This window comes from Pagrus pagrus (assembly GCF_965226575.1).
Source record: "Pagrus pagrus genome assembly, chromosome: 6".
NCBI lineage: Eukaryota > Metazoa > Chordata > Actinopteri > Spariformes > Sparidae > Pagrus > Pagrus pagrus.
The window spans coordinates 35,635,775-35,648,011 of NC_140190.1; the positions used below are offsets into that span (position 1 = coordinate 35,635,775).

Consider the following 12,237-nt stretch of genomic DNA (forward strand, 5'->3'; position numbering starts at 1 on the left):
GTAATTCAAACTCGAAAATCAGAATTAACAATATTAATAAGACAATAAAAAGTAGTTATTTGATCCATTTCCATAACAGAATAAACATTCCATCCTCAGAAGAAAATAAAGTCCCTATAACACTGTTTCCAACTAGAAAGGTGGCTACTTTACTGAAGTAAAGCAGCCTGAAACTCTGAGTTGTTTATTTATTTATGAAAATGTATCAATGAAGAACTTTCTTTTCAGATAAAAAATTATTTCCCAAAACTATATAGTACACCTTTTAAAAACAAAATGCCATAGTGTATAAACACTTAATTCAACCCTGCATTTCAGTTAAACAACAATAAAATTTACATTAACCAGTACAAAGACAGTGTGTACTTTGTGCCATTTGGCTAAAAACAAGTTGAGTAGAGCAGCAACTTTAACATCTACAGTTGAACAGTAGTCAACATGGACCTGACATTACATATTCTCATTGTGGACTGTGCTCTAACAGAGTGAGCCATCAGAATCCACCACTCCTTATTGGATCTTGAGTTACACATACAACATCAGGTCATTTTTAAGAGTCTGCAGCTTGGGTGACAGTTTAGAGTCATCAAGACCAAGTACGATTTTCTGTGTGAACTCAAAAGTGTTTGTCAGTCCCTTGGGATAACTGAGATGTAGTGCATAGATCAGGCCGAACATTACCAGGAAGGCATCAGCAAGCCTGGGGAGGCTGACAACCACATCACCCTCTAGGACGACAGAGACTCTCACTGGGTGGTAGTGAACTGGGCTTGTTGCATCATCGCTGACGGTTGTAAGGAGGACCACTGATGCATCCCCCAGGTCTGGCTCATCCATATCATCCTAAAAAATGAAAGGGAGATCATATAATCACATTCACTGAAACTATGGCTGTGGCAATTTTGATTACAGTTGGATGTCATATAAATAACAAGAAATACACAAGTCTGAAAGACTGTGACTTATGTGTTCCACTGTTAGGCTAATGACGGCTACTTGATTTTCTTTGCAGTTGATTTTTTTTGATGCCGTAATGGGCCCAAAATGACACTTCACACTTATGAACATCTTGCCAGAGGTTTGAAGTTGAAATACTGGTACATATACAGGAATTCTAGTGTGTTGGAAATGAAATGAAAATATGAATTGGTTAATTTACAGTACAATAGGCCTGATATCGCTTTACTTGGACTTACCACACATGTTCTGAAAAATCCAGAGACTTCCTCACGTAGATACACAGGAAGGGCATGGAGAACAGTGGTACGCCTTATGTGGACATCATGTAATTCCTAAGAAGATTAAAATAGTCTTGTGACAAGTTTACAATTCAAACCCAATGCTAAACAGTCCCAACTAATTATTAGTTAATTAATTTCCAGTATCTGCACATAAATCCACTAATAATCTGCTGACTCATCTGGTGCAATTGTGGAATTTAAAAGCTTATTTGAAGCATTAAACTCCCAACATTACACTAAGACTCTACCTGTGAAATGTACTGTATAATCACCTGTGTATCATGGACTTTGAAAATGTCTGCCAAAGCATCTGCCGTCTTTCCAGTTTTGGAGGCTTTCTGCCTAAATAAGGCCATCAAACGAGAAGTGTGGCGATCAAGCTCCGCGTAGAAAGTGTTAGGTAGGTTCTGGTTAGTTATCCGTTGGAACTCTGCATACACCTGCATTGGAGGAAAGGACAGTAACAGCAATTATTTATTTTATGATGAATGAAATTAGGCAACATTACAGACAATGTGACATAAGTAGCAAAGATAAAAACTGAAAAAGAACCTACAAAATGAATTTATTTATTAAATTTATTTAGCAAAGATAAAAACAGATGAAAGAGTTGACCCATATTACCTCAGACTGCATATGAAGAGCAGGCCAGAGGTCCATTAGCTCTTTCACCGGAGGACATGACATCACAATGGTCTGGCGTCGCAAAGCAAACGTGTTCTGCATCATCTTACTAATAAGGGGTAGGTTTTTCTCAGTCTTCTTTACTTCCTCAACAATAGCCTGCCTCAAAAGGTCAAGACTTGAGGGATCCTCTCCTTGAGGAAAGTTAGGCAGGAAGTTGACCTCTGCACGCTTAGGTCTTTTGATGTTGGAGTGTGAAGGTTCATTCTCTGGGTTTTTTTGGCTCCTTTTCCCAGCATTTACAGCGACCTCCTGACATCCAGCTCTTCTCATCTTGGTCCTGTAATTGCCCATTTTAAACTTGAAGCTGTTCTTCCAGCCATTCCATCCATTTTCAGATCCTGCTTCTTTTAAACAGGGGTGTTTCCTTACAAGAGCTTCAGCCACCATTGCTATCTCTTTATCACCGGGTTATGCCTTAAAACCATATATGGTGGATGCCAGTTTGTCTAAAATATTGTGCTTCTGGTCCCTTGACAACTGAAGAGGTCTTTCATTCTTTTCAAATTCAGCATTCCCATCTCTAAGTGTCAGCTCAACGTCAAACGCAAATGTGGGAATTTGAAAAGGACCTGGAGGCCATCTGCTCAGACGTTCTGGGGATGACACATCTGAAAGGGTATCAGTTGATGCAAGAGAACTGGAATCCTGTGTAAGTGAAATATGAACACAGGCTTTTTGTGGTAACTCCTCGATGTCAACAAGGCAAGTGAGTTTTCCATCAAAGTCTGGATCTTCGTATTGCAAACTGAAGTCACAGTCCAGTTCCAGTTGTTCTTTTAAAATCTCAATCAGTGCATCAACAGAGGCTGGACGGGAGCTGAGTTTTAATTTTCTTACACGGTCTGCCTCGATGACACGAAGGATCATGTTTTGTGGGGCTTCAGCTGCCATCACTTTAATAAATGAAGAGATTGTAAGGTTAAAAACACATCAGCACACAGACATTATAGTGAATTTATAAGTCTCACTAATTGTTTATAATCATTAATGACAACCTCCAATGTGTTCAGCATTCATAATGCTTTATACCTCCATGCCAAAGTGACTGTGTTTGAAAGAAAAATCTGAGACCTGGGTTCCACAGTACATTATGTCTACCATGACATTGGCCAGTTATATTTGTGCTTTTAATGCATTATAGACATGTTCTTTAGAATGTGTTACCAAAGAGTGCAATTCCAAAATGCAGGTAATGTATGTTGATGTAGCTATATAATGATTGGTTATACTGAGCACATTTTCCAATAAATGAACAATTAATGATTTATGAAGAATTACTCACCATAGAGTGGTCTTAATTTTGTCTCACTTGTATGAACTTCTTGGGAGTCAACAGCAGCAAGCCATCAATCGTGTATGCAGAGAGTGGGGTTGTATCATTGAAGTCAGACTGCAGGTGGATAGACTGGCTTTCCTGTGTGCCTGACAGCTCGTAGGATCGAAGATGCTCTATATACCAGGAGTCATAATCACAACAGAGAAAAGAAACATTGTGATTCACAAGGTAGATCTGTGTTAGTCTGCAAAATTTTGACAGTCCCCCACTGTTTCCAACTGACACAAACATGCCACTAGTATAGTCTGTGCCATCAATGGTCACCTTTGATGTACAATAGACAGTGTCACTAGTTGTTTGTCCTCTAATGTGAGCCTGAGCTACTTCTGGTAGAGCTGAAACCAAAACAGAGTCAACCCTGGATGTTTGTGTTTTTGGTTTGAAAAATGATGGTGAACCAAGGTGAAATGCCATCATGTTTTGGTGTCTGATTGCCAGTGTCTTCAAGACATTTTTGAAGTTTTGAGCATCATGCACCACTCTCTTAAAGAAACGATGTTTACCTTCAAATCGCATGGTCCAAACATGCACCAGGGGCCCGAAGCACTTAACTAAGGTGGGATAGTGCTCCACATAGTGATGCTTAGGACGACGCCTAAACTCAGGGAAAGCCTCTTGTAGGATCTGTCTGTGGTCACTGATTTTGCAAACAAAATAGTCCAATTTTTCATCAGAAAATGATGGGCACAATGCTAATTCCACCAACTCTTTCAAGTCCATCAAAACCTCCCATGCAACATTACCCTCTGGTACTTTACTGCCTACAAGTAACGGAAGTAGTCTTAACAGCATAGCATTTTCATGCCCGTTGCCTCCTATTGTTCTCCGGGTCATGAATGTTTTGGGAACTGGATGAGGTTTATTTACTTTATCAGTGTGCTGATATGGGAATGATGTGATCCTTTGGTTCAAATATTCTAAAGTGAAGTACTTAAGCCGAATCATTTCTCTGATGCAAAGTGCCAGTTCAACTGGAACGATTCCTTCCAAAAGATCGTGTAGTAGATCTGGAGGAAAACCTGTGATAGGGTGGAAGTGCTCAAGTGACTCACGGAAGACACAATCACCTTTAACCCCAAATTTGCTGCTTGAACTCTCATCTTGGAGGACGTTTTGTACATGAATGTCATGACTCGCTTTGGTTCTCTGGACAAATTCCTCCTTTTTTACCTCAGTTGTTTGAAACTGTTCACTTGTGGCCATGCAGAATCTGCAAACATAATCTGCTCTGAATGACTCCAAAAAGCCACCTAACCCATGTGCAGCCAGATTGTCAGCAGAAACACAGAAGATGGTGCCTTTCACATTCTGACCAACAGATTCAATGAAAACACCATCCTGTTCAAGTGTGTGAATATCACGAACCAGTGGAGCAATTACAGCTGCATATCCATATTTCTGGAGGTCTGTCACTTTAGCTAGCATGGCCAACTGTATAGTGTGCATTGCTGATCTATACTTGGGCGGCACATTTGCTAGGACCCAGTATACAGCACAAAGTTTGTGAACTTTACGTGATGTGCCGAGAGGGTTAGCGATTTCAAGATCGTCAATGTATAGCTGTATTGCTAGGTGTAGATCTTCTGTTGAGAGCAATTCATTTTCCTGGAAATGAGAGCCATCACGATATGACACATAATAACCAGGCTCAGTGTTTGGTTCTCTGATCTTGCTCAGGATATCTGTGTTTTTGAACAGCTCGTGAATCATTTGAAGGATTGGAACATACATCATGGTATGACCAGGTGCTTCTAAATGGTACTCTATTGGCATTACCAATGGATAGTTGCACTCTATAAATGTCTTTCTTCGCTTACAAGAGGACAAGTCTGCACCTTTGGAGGTAGCACTAAAAACAACATTAGAGTCCATGACAGCACTGACAACTTCATCGAGTGTGGAATCTGTTATATTGTGACCATGTCTCTGCAATATATCGTTAATTGCATCCTTGATCAGTGGCTGAGATAAAGAGAAGATCTGATTCAGGTGATCAACTATTTCTTGTGTAGCTGTGTTTGACACATGAAGGATAGTCTGCATCTTTAGAAATAAAGATGCTGCATTAAGTTTGAGCTGATCTTTTAGTTTTGAAGTATCATCCTGCATTTCTGTGCTCTGAACTGGACACTCTTCATCCAAATCAATAGTGACGTTAGAGCTGGTGGCTTGGAGATTCTGAGTATGCTCATAGACAATGTCACTACCAAAGTCTGACGCAAGACTCGCTTGATGCACTCTACTTTTATGGGTGTTAAATGAAGAGTATACATTTGTGCTATAGTTGCATCCTTTGTATGGGCATACCACTGTCTCATGCTTTTTTAAGTGTGTTCTTATGTGACTGAGGAGTACAGACTCAGAAAAAGGTTGCTGAAATGTGCATAAAGGACACTTGAACGTCACAAGTTGCTGAATCTCCTTTGCACTGCTGTTATGTTCTTGTGTATGATATCTTGACAGATGAGTACTCAGTGCACTAAGTGTCTGAAACGTGCACATACAATCATCATGGAGGCATGGGAGTGGGCTAGTTTTTGAAAAGTGGCTGTGCTGCAGTCTACAGTGTTTAAATAAACATGTTCTAGTTGTAAAAGAAGCTGAACACAACTTACAGTGCCAAGTCATATTTGTCGCAGCAACCTGAAAACACATACAAAAAAATATATATTTTACAGGACACCTGTCATGAAATTTAAACCTCCATCAGAACTATCAAAAACTGCAGTCATATTCTTCATAAGAGTACAACAATACACCAACATTGAATAAAACAAAGTAGATGTTTAAGATGCCTGATAGACTATTCAAAACACTTTTTTACACAAATAAGTCAAAGTTAGGTAAAGTTGGGCTGGTAGCACTCATAAATTCTTATCCTAGCAATAACAACAACAACAACAAAAAATCACACAAAAAAAACAGCTAACTTAATTTAACTTGGAGAGAATGACTTTCAGCTAGTCTAAGGCACGTGGAGTTAGCTTCTGCTTTCACTCACAACACTGACACAGCTCCAAAACAGATTTTTTTATTGAGCAGTCTAATACATGATACCTTACTATCCACCACTGCACGTTGGTCTCCACCAGAACTACACACCACGACAGAGCAACCGCTCTGCATTAGCCTAGCAGCTAGCTGTTGACTTTGCATGCTAGCTTGCTAACCTAACGGTTAACCGTATTACATTGCAAACGTGACTCAATTCGTCCGTTTTAAAAACACGTTGAACCTCCAGAAACACGTTTTATGTTGACTACTTACATTCACAACTCAGTGTTACCGTGCTCCGGTCGGTTAGTCTCCCGCTCTTCTCCTCCTCGGCTCCGGTGACGGTCGTCTGCTGCCAGTGCCTGAAGAGGAAGTGCACGCAAATACTACAAAATAAAATATGTGAGCGCTTCCAGTGGAAGCCTGTTTTTTTTCCCCTTGTTAAAAAAAATGTAATTTATTAACTAGCCAACCTAACATGCAAACTATTAACAATGAATTATTTATAAACGTATTTAATAACGTCCATCCATCCATCTATTTTCTTCCGCTTATCCGGGGCCGGGTCGCGGGGGCAGCTGCCTGAGCAGGGACACCCAGACTTCCCTCTCCCCGGACACTTACTCCAGCTCTTCCAGGAGGATCCCAAGGCGTTCCCAGGCCAGCCGGGTGACATAGTCACTCCAGCGTGTCCTGGGTCTTCCTCGGGGTCTCCTCCCCCCGGTGGGGCATGCCTGGAACACCTCCCGAGGGAGGCGTCCAGGGGGCATCCGATACAGATGCCCAAGCCACCTCAGCTGACTCCTTTTGATGTGGAGGAGCAGCGGCTCTACTCCGAGCTCCTCCCGTGTGGCGGAGCTCCTCACCCTATCTCTAAGGGAGCGCCCCGCCACCCTGCGAAGGAAACTCATTTCGGCCGCTTGTATCCGGGATCTTATTCTTTCGGTCACGACCCAAAGTTCGTGACCATAGATGAGGGTAGGAAGATAGATTGATCGGTAAATCGAGAGCCTCGCCTTACGGCTCAGCTCTCTCTTCACCACGACGGACCGATACAATGACCGCATTACTGCGGCCGCCGCACCGATCCGCCTATCAACCTCACGCTCCATCCTTCCCTCACTCGTGAACAAGACCCCAAGATACTTGAACTCCTCCACTTGAGGCAGGATCTCTCCCCCAACCCGGAGGGAGCAAGCCACCTTTTTCCGGTCGAGAACCATGGCCTCAGACTTGGAGGTGCTGATTCTCATCCCAGCCGCTTCACACTCGGCTGCAAACCGCCCCAGAACATGCTGGAGGTCCTGGCCCGAAGGAGCCAACAAGACAACATCGTCCGCAAAAAGCAGGGATGAAATCCTGTGGCTCCCGAACCAGATCCCCTCCGGCCCACCACAGAACCGTGGTGCAGCCATTTCCTCTTGGTCCAGTTTGAATGTGCTGTAGGCCCATGCTTGAGAGGTAGGCTGCTGACAACCCGGTGTTTAATCTCATCAGACTACAGAAATTATTAGTGATGTCTCCAATTTAATTCCTTAGGACATGAGTCAGCCTTTTCTGAGTCACAGTATAGAGCCAGTCTGTGAGGGCACTCTCTTGCTCTGTGAGTGGTGAATCAGCTCACTGCAATCAGGTGTGTGTGTGGCACTGATTGGCGGTGATAAAGCCCAGGTGTGGGGAGCCTTCTTATACCCTGAGTCCCCAGCACTCTGTGCTGACTCATTATCTCACCATCAGAGATAGTGAGAGGTTCTCTCTGTGGCGTTTCCCATTGTCAGTGTTCTGATCACACCAACCCTGAGCGTTTTTTCCCAGTGTATACTTTGGGGGTACTGGAGAGTTTATTGCGGCTCCAGCTTTTTTGTTCATCAGAGGTCTCCCGGGCAGCCTTGCCTTTTTATTTTGGGTTTTTTCTGGGGCTCCTGGACACTTTGGCTTCGAATCAGCTGCTGGGCAGCGGTGGTTTAGTTGTTCGTTTTAGTGCTTTGTTTCGTTAAGAAAGCTGGTAGTGGCTCAATACAGTTTTTGTTGTTTTTACTGTCAGCTGATAACCATTTGTGAACCAACCAAATACTAATATTGTATTGTGTTTTGTTTGGTTGTCAGGCAGTGGGAGGATCTGCGGGGAGTATCCGTGGTATACACACCCTGGTTTGCATGCAGTGTGGTAGGTCTGAAGAGTGGCAAGCACCCAAAAGTAGTCTGTAGATTTACCTCAATTGTTGCAGTGATTTGCAGTGGTCACGGTGTGCACGTGGTGGTTGCTATTGGGTTTTGCGATAGAATCTCCCCGTGGTGAGTACCCTGTCTGACTATTTACTTATCAGCAGGTAGTGTATTTTATACTCCTGCTTGTTTATATTCATTGTAATAAGTTATCTCAGCTACCTTTTTAGTTTTAAATATTTATTGGTGTTGTATTAAAGGTATTGTGCTAAAACTAATTATTGTTCTTTCTTTCTTTCTTTCTTTCATTATCAGGTTCATTACAACCATTTAAATTCAGTTTGCATAATAAATAGAATTTTTGACTTGAATGCACGTCTCTGGCTCTCCTTGTACCTGGGTATAAATTTGTTTGTGGGTTTTATGCAGAGACCCTCACGCTGGGGTTGGTCACAAACTGGCGTTGTTGGCAGGATTGAGCCCCAGACGTGTATTCAACTTGGTTGGTTCATTGGTGTGAATTTAGTGTTTGTTTGGACTGTACCCTAACTGTTTTTTTTTTTCTTCTTTTTTTTCTTTTCTCAAGGCAAAGCAGCATCTGGCAGTCTGTGTAATTTTGGAGCATCCCCACCATTTAGTGATAGGTGTAGGTCTAATCCCTCTTTTCTAGGATGGACGCGCAAAATGTATCTCAGCCACATTCAGGCCCCTCTAGTCCCTCTGGGCAACGCGACTCCAGTCGAACAGAGTCCTTACCCCATGAAAGGTTGGTTTATATCCCTAGGGAGAGATCTTGCCTGCTGTTTAGTGGTACTGGGGAAATGGGAGCCCAGAGTTGGGTTGAGGAAATAAAATCCATTATGCGCACTCGTAGGCTTGCTCCTATTGACAGGGCCCATTTCATTTATGACCATTTGATTGGTGATGCCCGTGAGGAGATTAAATACCGGCCCAATCAGGTGAGAGAAGACCCTGATCGTATCTGTGATATCCTCCTGGCTCAGTATAGTTGCCCCATGTCCTTTATTGCAGTTAAAGAAGCATTTTATGCTAGAAAACAACAGGAAGGTGAATCCTTGAGGGAATTCTCTCACGCATTGTTTGTGCTGATGGACAAGATGATCCAGAGTTGTCCAGAGAAACGCATTCCTGAGGCTACTAGCTTACTGCGGGACCAGTTTGTAGAGTGTGTGGGGGACGGGAATTTGAGCCGGGAACTTAAGAGAATTGTTCGTGACCACCCTGATTATGACCTCCGTGCTATTAGAGATGAAGCTATTAGGTGGGAGCGGGAGGGCAAATCGGGGGGGAACTAGGCAGACCCCAGCGTTATTCTGTCCCCTCAGTGTACAGCATGCAACATACAGGGCAGGCCAGAGCACAGAAGGATACTGTAGGTTCAGAACTGGCTGAACTTAAAGAAATATTAAGACAGCAGTAGGCTCAAATTAATCAGCTCACGCAGGAATTGAGGTCGACTCACACTTCATTTAAGAACAGGAACACTCAGAGAAGAGGACCAATCATCTGTCGACGGTGTCAAAAACCTGGCCATTTTGCCAAAGACTGTGAGAATGAGAGGGTAGTTGCCCCCACACCTGTTAATTGTAGCCAGAATTCAGCTGCTCCACACCTCTTGCCCACCCAGCACTCCCTGTCCCATCAAGCGGAAAACTAGCTCCCTCTATTATGCTGAGCCACATTTCAGATGGGGACATTACTGGCTCCTATGATGACTCTCAAACCCCTGACCCCACGTTCAACTTGGTAGGCCCCTGTCCAAAGGTTACCATTAGTATGGGGGGGTGGATATCCCTTGCCTATTTGACACTGGCTCTATGGTTACTACCATTACAGAGAGTCTATTTGCCAAACATTTTGAAATATGGGGCCCTGAGGGGCTGAGGGCATGCCATTGGCTAAAGTTACGTGCAGCGAATGGGCTAGAAATCCCCTACATTGGATACATGGAACTTGATTTTCAGGTATTGGGCAAGCAAATCCCCAAGCGTGGTGTTTTAGTTGTCCGAGACCCACCAGGTACCAGCCCCAACTCAGAAATTTGTGGAGTTCTGGGTATGAATGTGGTACAGGAGTGCTACAGGGAACTGTTTTTGGAACATGGCCATGCACTTTTTGACCTCCCCCCAGTCAAACAGGATCCCTGGCAGGGGGCGTTGCAGTTCTGTCGCAGGGCCCAATTTCAGACTGAACCTCAAGTGAGTGGTCCTGTTAGAGTTAAGGGCCCAAGAAAGATCTACATACCTGGAGGTACAGTGAAATTGGTGCCCACCACCTGCAGAAAGACATCTACAGTCCACACTGGGTCAGCCCTCTTCGAACCATTAGATGCAGGTTTGCCACACGGTCTCCTTGCTTCCCCAGCCCTGGTCAGAGTGGTCAGTGGCATTGCATTTATCCCTGTCACTAATGTAGGGGCTATGGGCATAACTTTATTCCCCCGCATTCAGATTGGCACCCTCTGCCAGGCCAACATTCTCAGCAAACCTAATGGCACCAGTGTGACCTTGGAGGAGGAGGCAGCAACCAGAGAGAGTGTGGCTACCATAACAACTCAGCGTGTGGAAGCGAACCCACTGGTGGCGGCAATTGAATCCCTTGATATGTCCACCCTCACAGCTGAAGACCAAGTGAGGGTAAGGTCTCTTTTGTGCGACTACCAGTCTGTTTTTTCTTCACATGACAGTGACTTGGGGTGTAAAAATTTAATTGCACATGAAATTCTTCTTCTAGATGAGACCCCAGTTCGCCAGCGGTACAGGCGCATTCCACCTTCCGAATATGATGCTGTCAAGGCACATATTCAGCAGCTCCTAGAGAGTGAAGTGATCCGTGAGAGCTGTAGTCCCTTTGCCTCTCCAATTGTGTTAGTGAAAAAGAAGGATTCTACAATAAGGCTTTGTGTGGACTATCGGCTCCTGAACTCTAAAACTAGAAAAGATGCCTTCCCTTTACCCCGAATCGAGGAGTCCCTTGATGTCCTGTCTGGTGCCTGCTGGTTTTCAACATTGGATCTAGCTAGCGGGTATAACCAAGTCCCAGTTGCTGAACTTGACAAGATAAAAACAGCCTTTTGTACCCCTTTCGGCCTGTTTGAATTTAACCGAATGCCTTTCGGCCTGTGTAATGCGCCTAGCAATTTTCAAAGGCTAATGGAAAGAATATTTGGGTCACAGAATCACCAGTCTTTACTGCTATATCTCGATGTCATTATCTTTTCTTCTAGCGTGGAAGAACATGTCCAACATTTGGCAGCTGTGTTGGAGATCTTGCGTGTGCAGAATTTAAAGGCTAAACTGGAAAAGTGCCACTTCCTGAAGACAGAGGTAAAGTACCTTGGCCATGCTATTTCCAAGGACGGTGTAGCAACTGACCCTGACAAAATCTCTGTAGTGTCCACCTGGCACATCCCCAAGACTGTTGCTGAGCTGAGGTCATTCCTGGACTTTGCAAGCTATTATCGCCGCTTTGTCCCGGGCTTCGCAAAACTGGCTGCACCTCTACATCGGCTTGTGGCTGACTTGGTTGGCCCGAAGACAAAAAAACCATCCAAGCGGTTGCTACAGGAAGTATGGACAGAACAATGTGATCAGAGCTTCCAAGATCTCAAAACCAGGTTAGTGGAATCCCCTGTACTGGCATATGCAAATTTTTCACTCCCCTTTATCCTGGAAATTGACGCAAGCCATTGGGGACTCGGTGCAGTGCTTTCACAGCAACAGGAGGGTAAAGTGCGGCCTATTGCATATGCTAGCAGAGGCTTAAAGCCCGCAGAGCGGAACATGTCAAATT

At 43.8% G+C, this 12,237-nt stretch overlaps 1 long non-coding RNA gene across 1 annotated transcript; it reads right to left on the bottom strand.

Moving 5' to 3' along the window:
- Window positions 1–2,348: 2,348 nt before the first annotated feature.
- LOC311258206 lies at window positions 2,349–6,617 on the bottom strand. Its single transcript, XR_014622706.1, has 4 exons — window positions 6,532–6,617; window positions 5,880–5,907; window positions 3,211–3,377; window positions 2,349–2,821 (listed from the first exon to the last, which is right to left on the bottom strand). It is a non-coding gene; the product is annotated as an uncharacterized lncRNA (long non-coding RNA).
- Window positions 6,618–12,237: the final 5,620 nt, after the last annotated feature.